The sequence below is a fragment of the Silurus meridionalis genome, chromosome 11 (assembly GCF_014805685.1).
Source record: "Silurus meridionalis isolate SWU-2019-XX chromosome 11, ASM1480568v1, whole genome shotgun sequence".
NCBI lineage: Eukaryota > Metazoa > Chordata > Actinopteri > Siluriformes > Siluridae > Silurus > Silurus meridionalis.
This window is the reverse complement of record NC_060894.1, coordinates 2,992,185-3,008,156: the sequence shown is the minus strand read 5'-3', so window position 1 is coordinate 3,008,156 and position 15,972 is coordinate 2,992,185. Positions and strand designations below refer to the sequence as shown.

General features: G+C 39.3%; 1 protein-coding gene across 1 annotated transcript in view; it reads left to right on the top strand.

Annotated features, from left to right (window-relative positions):
* Positions 1-5,108: 5,108 nt before the first annotated feature.
* gnaz (guanine nucleotide binding protein (G protein), alpha z polypeptide) overlaps positions 5,109-15,972 on the top strand; it is a 52,840-nt gene continuing 41,976 nt past the window's right edge. Inside the window, exon 1 of the mRNA XM_046861605.1 lies at positions 5,109-5,638. The gene's annotated coding sequence lies outside the window, so the exon portion shown is untranslated. The remainder of the gene's footprint in view (positions 5,639-15,972) is intronic.

Sequence of the window (15,972 nt, the reverse complement as noted above, 5' to 3'; positions counted from 1 at the left end):
ATCTCTGGGATAATTAGACAGTAGTTAATCCCTGGTGTAATTAGACAGTAATTAATACCATTTGTAATTAGACAGTAGTTAATCCCTGGTGTAATTTGACAGTAGTTAATACCTTTTGTAATTAGACAGTAGTTAATCCCTGGTGTAATTAGACAGTAGTTAATACCTTGGTTAATCAAGAGCAGTTATTCCTTGAGTATTCTGACATCTGTCATTAGTCAATTTCTTAAGTAATTAGACAGTAGTTAATTCCTTGGTTAATTAAACAAAAGTTAATCCCTGGGGTAATCTGACATCTGTCATTAGGTAATCCCTGGGGTAATTAGACAGTAGTTAATTCCTTGGTTGATTAAACAGCAGTTAATCCCTGGGGTAATCTGACATCTGTCATTAGGTAATCCCTGGGGTAATTAGACAGTAGTTAATTCCTTGGTTAATTAAAAAGCATCTAATCCCTGTGGTAATCTGACATCAATTAATCCCTGGAGTAGTTAGACAGTATTTAATATCTGTGGTAATTTAACAATAGTTAATCCCTAGGGTCATTTGAAAGTAGTTAACCCCTGGGGTAATTAGACAGTAGTTAATTCCTTGGTTGATTAAACAGCAGTTAATCCCTGGGGTAATCTGACATCTGTCATTAGTTAATACCTGGGGTAATTAGACAGTAGTTAATCTCTTTGTTGATTAGACAGAAGTTAATTCCTGGGTTATTCAGGAAGTAACTAATCCCTGGGTTATTTTGACACTAGTTACTTCCTGGTTTAATTATACAGTGGTAAAACGCTGGGATAATCTGACATAAATTATTCTCTGGGGTAGTTAGACAGTAGTTAATCTCTTTGATGATTAGACAGAAGTTAATTCCTGGGGTAATCTGAAAGTAGTTAATCCCTGGGGAAATTAGACAGTAGTTAATATCTGTGGTAGTTTAACAGTAATTAATCCCTGGGGAAATTACACAGTAGTTAATATCTGTTGTAGTTTAACCGTAGTTAATCCCTGGGGTAATTAGACAGTAGTTAATATCTGTGGTAGTTTAACAGTAGTTAATCCCTGGGGTAATTAGACAGTAGTTAATATCTGTGGTAGTTTAACAGTAGTTAACCCCTGGGGTAATAAGACAGTAGTTAATACCTGTGGTAGTTTAACACCAGTTAATCCCTGGGGAAATTACACAGTAGTTAATATTTGTAGTAATTTAACAGTAGTTAATCCCTGAGGTAGTAAATCTGTAGTTTTTACGAAAAATATATAAATAAATATATCTTTTAGTTAATAGCCCTGGAAAAAAACGACCGTTTGATGAGTCAGTAATGAATTACTGTTCTGTTGTGATACTGGAGGGTTTATCCATTGCAGTTCATTTCCTGTTGCGGTGTGGGTACATTTCAGTTGAGCTTTCCGTAAAAACATCACTTTGGTCGAATGCGAGCTTTAAACATTTTGACATGTACAACATTTTGCCTGTGCCCTTATCCAGGGTGATCTACAGAGATGCTCTGTAGTCTTTAAAAAAACATAACGTCATGCTAGTTCATGGGTCAGGATCTAGGAATAGCACTGCGTTAAAATACTGTTCGAAGGAGGCAAGAACAAGAACAGGAAGGAAAAGGATAAACACAATTCATGGGAATTTGTTGTTCAAATAATTAAAACAAATGCTAATTTAAGTGTACGGTTAAAAAGGATCGAAAGACCTCTCGCTTTGTATTTTGTAAAAGTATCAAAAACAAGGTTTTTTTTTTTAATGCCCAAAGCTTTTTGAGGAACTAAGAAATTTTGGAGCTCCCTACAGTTTCTTGTCCAGTTCCTGATTTGTGCAAGAGCTGTAACTGTAATCGGAAAGCACCGAAGTGTTTACAATGTTCCGATTGTTTTTAGCAGAAATCAAAGAGACTGGGACTGAAGTATGAAGACCAAATATGGGATTTGGTTCATTTACACTGGAGTGGATTGAAGTGTGGGTTATTTTTCAGTGTATTTTTTGTGGACACCTGAAGTTTTTACTCCCCATTTGCTGTTATGCCTAAAAGTGCTTGTGGAGATTCCAATTCAAGAAGAATTTTATTGTCATTTCGAACCCCACTGTATATAGCTGACGCAGTACTCAGTGAAATGAGACGACGTTTCTCCAGAACCCCTGGTGCTACACAAAACAACATAGAGTTACATACAAAACACACAGCTGAGGACTAAAGTAAGTTGTTCTCCGCAACCGAGTGCAAACAGTGAAAGCCAAAAAACAAACACAACACAAAACAGCGTAGGACGGATACACAAAACACAAAATAGCGCCACCAGTAGACCTGCTGTATGTTATACAGTACAATGTGCAAAAGAGAACCGTATACAAGAAGGCGCTTGTAAATAAACATAAAATGTAAAAGTGTGTTGAACTGATATCAGGTTATCAGATTAATACTGATCAGACACATAAGATTTATAATCCTTTTAGTCCTTATAGTCTTTATAGTCTAGGCCAGAGGTCCCCAACCTTTTTTTGCGCCACGGACCGGTTTAATGTCGGACACTATTTTCAGGGACCGGCCTTTAAGGTGTGGCGGATAAGTACAACATAATAAAATGATACGACCATAAAAACTGGTATTTTTCTCAATATAATAATAAACGTGAATCCACTGTGTTGTTTTTTGTTCATTTTGCTCGCTTGGGGGTTTGAATTTAGGAGTAATGTATTATGTGTTAGGGGCCCGGGGGCCCCTTTAAGAAGGTAGTGGATGGAGGTAAGACATGTGACCGAGGCATCATGACCTGCATCAAGAGTGAGTCATAGACAGATGTGGAGGAGAGAATCCAGTAATTTTCCAAAATAAAACATCGTTCAGAATCAGATAATAAATCCGCGGCCCGGGGGTTGGGGTCCACGGGTCTAGGCCACTTGGCGGCCATCTTGGAAAAGCTCGCTGGGAATTATTTTCCGGAATCGACGCAGTGTCACACGTTTTACGTCACTTTTGGCATTATATGTTTCTATATGTGCGATGTTATCAACCTCAGACGTAGCTCTGAGACAGGAGCTGTATAGTTCTCCTTTAAGAGATTTCCGGAACTCTGTAGTTCCTTACAAGGTGGCGGAAACCCTCTGGAGATGCGCCCGTTCCGTCTGCACAAAATTTGGCTCGGGAAGTGCAGCATATGGACACGACTTGTGTGAAATATTCTTTACAAGTGGCCGCGTGCTGGTTTAGCGACTTGCTGAGTCTCCACTTGGGACCGATATTGGATTTGGGAAGGGAAGCCAGGTGAACAAGTAGTGTTTACATTGTTTATTTTGATTTTGTTTGGTCTACACACACACACACACACACACACACACACAATGCTATACAGTTTTTTGTACCGATGAGCTGGTACATTTCTTTCTTTCCACCTCCATCGATATATTCACCTCCTCCACTTCTTTCTCACCTCCTTTCCTCACTTTATTCCACCTCTTCCTCTCTCACAATCCATCTACTCTTTCATACTCTTTATTTCCTTCCCACCATCATCCTCTTGTTATTCTTTCTTTTTCCACAAGCTCCACCTTTGTTTACTTCCTCCATTTCTTTCCTCTTTTCAACACCCCTTCATCCTCCTCTTCTTCCTTCTTATATTGATCCTTCCCTGTTTTTCTCCTTCCTCTGCTCTTCTTTCTCAAACGACACCTCCATCCTTCCTTTTCATCTGTTTCTCATTATCTTTCTTGTCCTCTTTCTCCTTCCTTTTACACAGATATGTCTTGTCCCTCCGTCCTTTTTCTTCTTTTGCTCTTTCTCCTTTTGTCACCCAATTCCTTCTCCTTCTTTCTCATTTGTTCCTTGATATCTTTCTTTTCTTCTTCCTCTTCTTCTTCCTCCTCCTCCCTTTTATACTCATCCTTCTCACCCTCCTCCCTTTTTCCTCTCTCGCTCTTGCTTGTTTGGTCGACCAATTTCTCCTTCTTCTCTTTTAATTCGATTCCCACCTGCTCCCTTCTTCTCCTTTTTAATACACTGTTTCCTATTTTTCTTCCCCTTTCAAATTCTTGGATTCCTCTTCCTCCTGTTTTCTTTTTATATCTCCTCCTGCTTTTAATTCCTCTTTTCTTCCTCCTTTCCTTCCTTTTCACATTCTTATATTTATCTTCTCTCATTTCACTTTTTCCTATGCTTTTTTTCCTCCTAGTTTACTCCTCTATATTCTGTTCTTCTCCTCCTTCTTCTTACCCTCTTACTTTTTCTCCATCTTCTTCTTTCTTTCCTTCTCTACTCTAATTTTTCTTTCTACTATTCCTTCTTTTCTTCCTTTCTTTTCTCTCTCCTCTTACCTAACCTTTTCTTCTTCCTCCTATTCTCCGTATTCTCTCATTCATCTTCACCTCCCTATTCCAGCATCTTGTATTTCTCCGTCTCATTTGATTCCACCTCCTCACCTTTATCTCTTCCTCCCACATTTCTTCTTCGCATTGCTCTTCCTGAATATCCATTTCTCCTCTTTTTCTCTTTCGCCTCTATCTTTCTCTATTAACCTTCTCTTTACCTTCTGCTCCTGTTCCGCCTTTTAAATGACAGATTCCCTTGCTTCATTTTCTCTTCCTTACACTCTTCCTCCTCCTTTTCCACTGAACTCATTATCCTTCCTTCCTTTTTCTCCTTCTCCTCCTCTGCCTCTTGTTCTCTCCTCCTTTTACTTTTCTTTTACTTTCCCCATCACGCCCCCTTCCTTCCCGTTCTCCTCCTCCTTTCTCTTCCTTAACTTCCTCCACCTCATCTTCCTCCTCTCTTTCTCGTCTTTTTCCCCACCTCCTCCTCTTCCTCCTTCCTTTTCAGGATGTATATCGTGTTATTTATTACTCGCAGACAGGAGCATTGCCTGGAAAGGAAGTGGCACTTCATACGCACGAGCAGTTGGCACAGAAACAGAATTCTCCCTAACCCTCCCCTTTTCCTTTTATTCTCTCTCTCTCTCTCTCTCTCTCTCTCTCTCTATTTCTATGACATGCTCTTTCAGCCATCAATGAAATCACAACCGAGGAACAGCAGGATTGTCGTACATCTGTAAACACTGCCATCTTGCTCTCTCTCTCTCTCTCTCTCTCTCTTCCACACACACACACACACACACACACACACACACAGACATGCACACACCCTTTCATATTCCGTCCCCTGTGATTTCATCCTGTTTATTCATCTTGTCTATCTTTCTCTCAATCCTTCTTTTTTCATATTCTTCAGTCCTGTACATTTTACCCTTCTTCTCCATTCTATCCGTGCATGACTCCTCCCTCAGTTTGCACGCCCTTTCTCAAACACACACATATTGAGCACAGCTCATGCGTGCACACACACACACACACACCCTCCTCCCCCCATCGCTGCAGTGTCTCTTAACTGCCTCGGAGCTAACAAGAGAGGAAACGGCACACCGACCGTAACAGGCAGGGGGGACGGAAAAAAGACGGAGAGCGAGAGAGTGCTTCATTAGAGAGTGTGTGTGTGTGTGTGTGTGTGTGTGTGTGTGTGTATGAAGGCTAGAGAGGGGGAGTGTGAGATACACACAGACGTGAGGATGTTGGAGATTCGCAGGAAGGCTCGCACACTCACTATCAGTCTTTGAAGGATCATCTGCGGTGATACTGAATGGACAAACGGTGAGACAGCTCTTATTTTCTCTCTCTCTCTTACACACACACACACGCGCGCGCGCGTTTGTGTTTTGATTGGTGGAGCTACGGTGCTCGGCTCAGCATCTATGGAAGGAGGATGTTGTTTTTCCTCCATGGCGAAGGAGGTGATCTTGAGTGACGGTTGTTGAGATGGTGGACTCCTACATCCCTCCCGCCATCTCTCCCTCACTCCATCTCTCCATCTCTCCCTCGCTTTCGTCCTCCCAGGCCTGGATTAGACTCTCAGCAAAGATCAAAGCGTTTTGTATGGCATCTGTCTGTCCAATCCTATCATGGGAGGGGTGTTATGCATTCTCATCAGAACACCTTTCTGATTGTGTGTGTGTGTGTGTGTGTGTGTGTGTTCAGATCATACAGCTTATTAATAATATTTTCATGTAACATAACCACACTCGATAATTAACCAGCTTGTGGGTGGAGGACCAGTGATTTCATCTACTAAAGGTCTCTCTCTTTCTCTCTCTCTGTTTGTGTTTATGTGTGTGTGTGTGTGTGTGTGTGGTGTATGTGTGTGTGCGTACACACACCTGCATGAGAGCGCGTTAGGGAGATAGAGACGGCAGAGGGGCGGAGGTCTGTGCATTTGTAAGAGAGGATGGGAAAGAGAGAGAATGTAGGAGGAGAAAAAAAGTATGGAAGCAAAGGGGTGTGTCGGATCAGAACTCGGACAGCGGAGGGAAAGATTTCTAGATGGGGAAACTGAACCTTCCTGATCTTCTGAAAGGTCCTGGAATATCCTGAAATATTCTGAAACATCCAGAAAAATCCTGATCATCCAAAAATATTCAGAGAAATCTTGATCTTCCAAAATATCCAGAAATATCCTTATCATCATAAATATTCAGAAAAATCTTGATCATCCAAAATATCCAGAAATATCCTGATCATCAATAATATCCGTGAATATCCTGATCACATAAAATATGCAGGAATATATTGATAATCTTAAAAATCCAGCAATATTATGATTTATAAATGTAACATAAGTATATAAATTATATTTATATAAATGCATTTCTAAAAATATTTTGAAATATCCAGAAATATTCTAATCATCTGAAATATTTTGTAATATTCTAAATTATTCTAAAATATCCAGAAATATCCTGATCATCTAAAAAATCCAACAGTATGAAAATATTTTCCGAAATATCCTAATCATCTAAAATATCTGTAAATATCCATATCACCAAAAATATCCAGGAATATATTAATCATCTAAAAGAAATCCAGCATTTTTAATATATATAAATTATATTTATTTAAATTTATATACATTTATGAGTTCCTAAAGATATTTTGAAATATCCAGAAATATTTTAATCTTCTAAAATATCCTGGAATATTCGAAATTATTTAAAAATATCCAGAAATATCCTGATCATCTGAAAAATCCAACAGTTTTCTGATCGCCTGAATAATCCAGAAATATTCCATCAACTAAAATATCCTGGAATATTCATAAATATACGGAAATATCCAAAAATATGCAGATCATCCGAAATATCCTGGAATATTCTGAAATATTATCCAGAAATTCCTGATCATCTGCAAAATCCAGCAATATTATGATCATCTGAAATATTTCGAAATATTCAGAAATATCCAGAAAATATCGCAGATCATTGGAAATATCCAGATTTATCCAGGATTGTCCACTAAAATGTTTAAAAATGCACAACACAGAGAAACAGCATAAAAAAAACAAAATTTTTAGGTTGTGTTTACTGAACATTTGCAGTTGTTCTCATAGAACTTGGCACTAATGCGATGAAATGAAGCGATGCTGCTTTAAGGGAAGATACACACTTTTCTAAAATGAGTATGAGCTGTAGCTCAGTGGTTAAGGAATTGGACTCTGGATTGGAAGGTCATAGGTTCAAATCCCAGCACCACCAAGCTGCTACGGCTGGTGAGGATTAAGGGCGTCTGCTAAATGCCTTAAACGTAGGTGAAGTGAAGGCCTGGGGTGCAGTCAGCGTTAGATAATTGTGTGCCTCCAACTTTTTGGAAACAGTTTAAAAAAGAACAACCTATGGGAGGACCAGTTGTCCCAATACTTTTGGACACAATGTTGTATATTTTTTAAGTAATGTTCTTTTAAATATTATATAATAAGGATTTCTGGCCACAATAGTGCTTCATGATACACAACTATGATTTACATACACACATCTGAAAGCTTGAGAGGAAAAATCTGGATTTTTTTTGAGCTGGAGAATCGAATAATGGTTTTAACAGAGCGTCTCAGTCCAAATCAGGGCTTCCTGAGCCGAGTCTAAATCCACCGCTCGGCTTCAGAAGGTCAGCCAAGAGGAGACGAAGTACAATAACACTGAGAAAACATGGACACGCTTTCTCGCTCTGTCTCTCAGTCTCTCTCTCACACACACACACACACACACACACACACACACACACACACACACACACACACAGACACAGACAGACATGACTTGCACCCAAATATTGCCCCCGTCTTGCTGAAAGTCATTGCCGTCATTCAGCAGTGGAAACGATGTGGAGATGTGGACTGCTCCACTCCTCTATCAGCTTCCGTGCATGACGGCTGAGATGCTTCAACCTAAATGGATGTTTTGATGCTCTGCAGCATTATCGCAGCTTCGTGTGCCTTTCATACAGTAAACTGAGCTGCCGACAATCTTCGATCCGTCGTGTCTATTTTCTCTTCAAACAGATCTGTATGTAGATTAAAATCCTTAAAACGGAGTCAGATGTCGATAGTTTAATATGAAACCCACATATTAACTAGCAGGAGTTCGACTTCCGCAAACAAGCCTCTTCTGAGATAAAGAAAATTGTGGGAACAAACGTATTGGGACACCTGACTTCTTCATCTATGTGGAGTTCATCTCCAAACTGTTAGCACAAACACCGCATTTTTGTTTCACATGAACTAGGAGACCCAAACCTGTTCCAGCATGACAATGCTCCTGTGCACAAAGCCAGATCCATGACGATATGCTTCACGTGGGTTGGAGTAGAAGATCTGCTATAGAGCTCTGAAATCAACCCTATTGTATCTTCATCTTCCCAGAAAAGTGGAGTTTATTATAACAGTAAATGGTGACCATGGGATGTTCAGAAAGCATGTATGAATCTAACGGTCTGCTTTGCTAGCTATAATAACAATATTTACACAATGTTTGATTAGCCTAATGTGAATTACTAAATTGGGAACAGCAGTGAATTAGCCATGAGTACGACTTTATTGCTATATTGCTAGTTATGATTTACACAACATTGCCTCAGTGATAAAAGTACACTTACTTGGATTAGCCACATACTCGACGTTTATTGGTGTCTTAAAGCAAGCTAGCTTTATTCTTAGCCGTAACTGTTCTCAAAAGTATAATAAAAACCACTTTTGTGTGGCATATTGAAGACTAAAAGGTGGTGGATTAGCTTAAAAACTAGCAGCATTGCTAGCAATATTTGATCATCTTCACAACTATCATCACATTTGTTTGAATCTACCTATAAAATTGCACTGGATTTTTACATAGCTAACACTTACTGTTTTTGAGTCTCAAAGCTAGTTAGCATTGTTAGCTATAATAATGTAATATATCACACAACACTGCCTCAGTGATATAAGCACACTGGTGACATATCTTGCATATTTAAGCTAAATTCTGAGCTACAACAGGTTCCTAAAGGTGTTAAACATGATATGCTCTTGATGACAAACCCACATTTTTGTGTGAAGAATCCAACCCGGCAGATATCTAACGTACACTTGCTGAGAGATTATAATTAGAGAGCTCGCACACTCTGCTCATGATTCTGTATTCAAAACTGTTAGCATACAGCACGGTTTATTACAACTGGCAAGACTTGTGTTTTGGGAGTTTTTTTCCCTCATTTAGCAGCGATTTTACTGCAGCATGCGGGTCACATGATGGCACAAGAAGCGCTTTATCAGAAGCTCGTTGTACAGTGAGACCGTCAGTTCGCTTTGTCTCTCAGACGCTGTGAGAAAATAATAGATGAATTGTAAAAAACAAAAAGAAATCAATAAAAACATGAAAACATACGACAGATGGCTCTGTTGCCTGCAGCTGAAGGAAGAGTCAGATGATCAGGGGCTCTTTTAGATTTATTTTGCAAAAGAAAATAATGATATGCTGTAAAAAACAATAATAATAACTATAAACTTAATTAGCCGCGTTTGGTATCAGAACATAAGGGCAGCGAAACAAAGCTGCTAGCGTCTGTCAGCTGTGCCACTTCGCTGTCTGGTGAACAACGCAGACGTGTACGTAGACGTGACTCTCCAAAACAAATGTACTTTTCAAAATCACTCTTTTCTTTTTATATGCATTGCTGCCATTGTAATATGCAGTAAAGTATAAAGTATATCACATTATATATTTGTACGTAGGCTAAAAACAGCTTGTTTGCTAGCTTGCCAAAATCAGGTATATAGCAGTATCTGTTTGCTAGCCTATGTGTTTGTAAGTTGAAGCCTAAAATACAGTGTTTCTCTAATGTTTTATTGATGGCATTATATCCGAACCCTAAATATAAGAGCCCTGTGGACATTGTGGACATTGTACAAAACAAAAAAACTTCAATCTTTTCCTTTTATTTTCAATACAACCATTAATATATACAGTAAAGTGTAAAGTTTCTAACATAAATAGGCCTAAATAGCTAAATAGGCCAAAAACAGGTTTATAGCATTTTCTGTTTGCTAGTTATAAAAAAAAATATAGCCTTATATGTTTGCTTGCAAAAAAAAAGTAATCGTATCATCCGTTTGCTAGCTTGCCAAAGTCAAGTATGTCGCAGTATCTGTTTGCTAGCTTATAGGTTTGTACGTAGAAGTGTTTTTTTTTATCACCAAGCCTCGTAGCTACAGTATATTCATAGCTAGCGCCCATATAACGACAGGTATTTCTTCTCCTTCTGAATGTTTTATTGCTAGCATTACATCCTGAATAAAAGAGCCACTATATATGATTTCTATTGTTACTCAAGTAAGCAAAAGCTTGTAACGTCACCCACGCACTGACCCCGGACTAATTACACACTCGGATTCACGCTGTTAAGAAAATAACAACAACACAGGGTTTTATGTTAAATTGCCCACAGGATATTTCAAGGTCTTGGGGTCACTTCAGGTCACATTTCTCTAACTGTGCAGCTCCCTGACAGTATATGTAGAAAATCAGTGTCCCAAAGCACTATTTAGAATTTACCCTCATAGGACATTTAATTAGCAAAAAAACGTGGTCAGTTCATTACAGCATGATCTTTGGATGGAGGAAGTTCTTTGCGCCTGAGGATATGTTTTTTAAAGGAATAGTCTCAGTGTGCCTCAGTAAAGGGAAAGTTTCATGCCGAGGGAAATGTCAACATTTACACATATTATATCTGGGCCTGTGCACGAGTGCCTCTAATTGTTTCTCGCTCAACAATGCCTGTGCCTGTTTTGGCCAAACGCCTTATCAGGGTTCTGAGGAAACCAGGAACAGCCAAATGCTAACAGAAAAAAAAGCCTTGGTCAGCCAAAGTGCACTGAGTTTCTACAGTGATTCATAAGGCTGGTGAGGTGCTGTTTTTATTTTACCTTGACTACGGAAAGCTAAAAATCCAATTTATACCATGTTCCTACTTAAGTGTAATCCAGCAGCTAGAACATGTTTTATTTATGTCTGAAATTTGCTTCACTAGTTTTGCGCAGCACCCACAATGAATTATATCATGAAGTGCATCTTTTGAAATGATTCAGTAGGAACCATTATTTATCCAAAGAACCCTAAACAAACATCTTCATCCAAGACGTTATAAATAAACTGGGTGTTACTTGGGGTGTGAACTCCATGTTATTGGGAAGTATTATACACTGTACACTAGCTAGTTAAAACAGATGATGTTATTCAATTAGTCTCCAAACTAAACCCAGATTTAAAGGTCATGAAGGTCAGCCAGCTGACAGAGACGGCATCCGTGGAGCTTGTGTATGCGAACGAAGAAACAAAATGGTTAGGTGTAATCAAGCAACCTGTTCCAGGGAGCTAGAAGATAATCTCACACACACACATGCACACACGCATGAGCTGTAGAACACAGAGGGTTCGGGCAGCAGGTCTCCACACAACACCATTAGGTTGGACAGAATCCAAAGTGGTCTCATGGCAAAGAATTAAAAGGAAGCTAAGCATTCGGATTACAGTTCCCCTGGAGAGTAACGTCAAAGTAGGCCAATGTTGATGTGATGTGGGAGAGAATTCGCTAGAACGGTTAAGGGTAATCTTGGCTGGAAGAGTCAGCAATATGGTCTCAATATGGTTTTAGTACAGGGATTATCCAATCAGTGTGAAGTGAGCTGAGCGTGACGTCTCACGTGAGTTTACTGTAACTTACAGTAGTCTTTCTATTAAGTTTTTAGTTATTAGGTCACGTACTGTACTGCGCACGAGCAACAAGTAAGCCGCCTCGACACGCGTCATTTCCGGCTGACGTTTATTTACTTTCCAGCTCTTTGAAATGTTGGGTAAAAGACCAACAACGCGGCATCGTTTTCGAAGGATTGCGAAAATATTCGCTGTCATTGCTCTTTTTTGCGCTTGCTCTGCTATTGTCCCAGAGTCTAGAGAGACGTTGACTTGATCCACCAAAGTCCAACAAACCATCTACAAAGCCTTACTTTAGCTAGTAAAATACTGAAACGCCGCTTGAGATTGAAGACTCTTCCCTTAGAGGAAACATAAAGCGGCAGTGAATAGGAATGCTTTAAAAACGTTAATGAAACGTGTAGTAAGTGAGAGATGGTATATCTCTCAAGCTGATCTTCAAACTGCATCAATTATTCAAACCCAATTCACCTTCATCTCCGTCACTGGACTCGACTGGCATTTCTTGATTGCTTCATTGTGAAATCGTTGAGCGAAAAGTGAAAGACCTCAATTCGGACAAACGAGTCATCTGGCAAATCATGTTTTACTCTGAGTTAATTTCCCATCCTGTTGATTTGACATTTACTTCATTGTCTGGCACCACAATGTCCAGCTTGACTCATGGAAAACCTTTGTGTTTTCAATTATAAAGAGAATTGAAGGTTGAATGGTTTAATTATGAATTAACATTACAGTCCAGGGCTGAACAACAAAAATATAGAAAATAAACAATAGTATCTCAAGATGTCGGCCTTCGGATTGCAGGTTGTGAGTTTAGCAAATAAATTCAGATTCAGCGCCTGTCAAAAGTGTGGAAACGCCTAGTGTTTGATTGTTTTTGAGACACATGCATGATCCAACAAACTCGTAAAGAGGCAAAAACACAAGAATTGGACAGAGAATGCCTGAAAGAAGGTTCTGTGGACAGATAAGTCCAAATAGGAGATTTCTAAGATGGAGAACAGGATGTGATCAGACTGCCTCACCCTCCACAGTCAAACAGTTGGAAGCTTAATGGTTTGGGGTTGTTTTGAAGCAGAGAAGGTTGGAATTTCTTTCCGGAAAGTGAAAGGAATCCTGAACCAACATGGCAACCATTCCTTACTTCACCATGCACTTCCGTCTGAACTGCGGCTCATTGAATCCGACTTCACCATTCAGCAAGACGATGAGCCGAATCGTACATCTGAGCTCTAAGCATTATTTAGAGACCAAACAACCGTCTGGAGTGATTTCTAACATGGAATGACCTGCCCAGTCACTGCACCTAAATCCTATTGAACTGCTCTGGGATGAACTGGATCACAAGAAAGAAATCTCCAACTAGTGAGGAAGATCTTTGGCGAGTTTTACTAGAGGCAAAATAAAATCTTCATACTGTTACATTACCATAGAAACAAAAAGACGTGTCTCTCAAAAACCATAAAACAGTCTGTGTTTCCAAACTTTTGACAGGTTCTGTATAAGTTGAATAAGCTGCTCTGATGTTGGATTTCTGATCAGAAGGTCAGCACCATTTCTGGGCCCTTGAGCAAGGCCCTTGGCTCAGTGATATGAATAAAATAATTGTCCAAAGTCATGGATGTATTACACAATTGTACAACAGAACTTGATTGGGGTGTATGCAGCGATGTAAACAGGCCTTTTCATCAATAAACAGTTTATTCATATGAAATTCACATTATACATCTACATCTCCTAGATGAACATCTACAAATCCAGGATTCGTCTTTCGTTGAAAACTCAAATGTCTTCACAAATGTTTTACAAATATTTTCTAATAATTATCAGGGATGTGTAGATTTTCATGTCTCTGACATCAGTATTCATTAAAAAAAAAAGTATTTTTATACAGTATAGCATTCATATTCAATCTTTTTCTGTTCTTTTCCTCATATCGACCCCATGATGTACTTTATAGCCTGTATTGCATCAATACTAAATATTCACATGGATTGTTCGCTCTTCTGGCTTGTATTATTTATAGATTATTTTTTTTACTAACCCAGGAACATTTCCACCTTTTTAACATTAAGACATGGGACTTCTCTCACACATTCCTACTCACTCCCTTAAACATTTAATCTCTTACGTTTCCGTTTTTACTTAAAAAAAAGAACGTCCCACAATGGTGAGCAGCTTCAGCAGGCCCTCAACAATGGGCGGAGCTTAAGTGCAATTTAATCAACCAATTATCGTTTAAACTCAATTGTATTGCTATATAAAACATTTGCTACTGATACTCTCCTGCATCTAATGATGACACGAAGCTGGAAATAACCATCCTAACCGAGCTGCCTGACACTGCCTTGCCTCGATCTATCAATCAGATATTAAGGAAGTTGTTCTCATCACCATAGCAACCGGTCATGTGAAATATGATGGCCAGTACAGATACTAATAATTACAGTTTAGTAATACAAGATATAAATAACTTCTATAATTACACCAGGCCACCTTCATTTTCCTGACATTTCAGTAAAATATGAACGAGCTGCTCTGAAATATTAATGAAAACGGTATGGAAATTGGCTAACCATAAAGCACAGGAGACACGCACTTCTCCGCAGAGCAACCTGTACCGTGTCTTGAAATAGCTCTGGATTGTGTGTGTGTGTTGCAAATGTGTTTATTGATAGATATACTTTTAATAACATGAGTAATTTTCTAATAATAAGCTGCAGGATGTCACAGATGCTGTCATTTCGAACAGAAAATGGAGTCATGCACACCTATTGCTAAATTAGACAAATGCTGTGAGACCTAAACCCCTTCGGTGTGTTTCTGTGTGTTCACGTGTGTGTGTGTGTGTGGGAAACAAAGTGAGAACGAGTGGACCATCCTCCCTTCCCTGGGACTCAACAGAGAATCTTTGTGTTCCTCAGCACAGCTTCATTCATCGTCATATGACTGAGGAGGGTGAGAATGGGATGGAAGGTTTTGTGTGTGTGAGGGAGACAGCTTGTTTGTAAGGAGACTGTTTCTTCTCAGCCATCTCTACTGCCTCAGTGAAGAAGGAGTGGCATCTGTAATGTATCTTATGACGTGTACCCATTAAACCTATATTTACTATCAACCATCTTTTGAGATCACGCCTGTCCTCCCTGTTATATTAAGCGATGGCGATCCTCTAAAGACGAGCCTGAAAGGAGAAGAAACCGTACTGTGTTATCAATCAGAGTGTAGATCATCTCGTGTAATAAGAAAATACACTACATTGAGAAAAGTTTGTGGACACCTGACTAAAAGATTGCTTTTTAAACATCCCATTCCACATTCAGTCTCCATTTACTGTTATAATAACCTCCACTTTTCAGAAGATGTTCCACTAGATTTCGGAGTGTACTTGTGGAGATTCATTTAGCCACAAGGGTGTTAGTAAAGTCAGGTACTTGCTGGCAACAAAAGTTAGTACAAAAGTTAGTGATAACGGCTGTACATCGTGCAACCATGCAAAGCCACATGTCCTGTTCATCACGTTCATGTTTTTGTCTGCTCTTGTATTCGAGCAGTTAAAATCTTGTACTTTGAGAACAATTCTCTCATAGTGACCACTGGATGTTCAACTTGGCACCTCATGGCAAAGAGTCTGAGGATTTGAGAATCAGAATTGTCTCTCTCCACGAAGATACCAAGGATGTAAGAAGATCTGTAACAGCCTGAAACAGAGGTTTTCCAAGATGAGTCCAAGAGCATGAACATGTGCTGTGGTCTGATGAGACTTAGATAAACTTGTTTGGCTCAGATGGTGTCCAGCATCTGTGGTGAAACCCTGGTAAGGAGAAGCAAGAATATTGTGTCTTGCCTACAGTCAAACATGGTGCTGGTAGCATCATGGTTCTGTGGCTGCATGAGTGCTGCTGGTACTGGGGA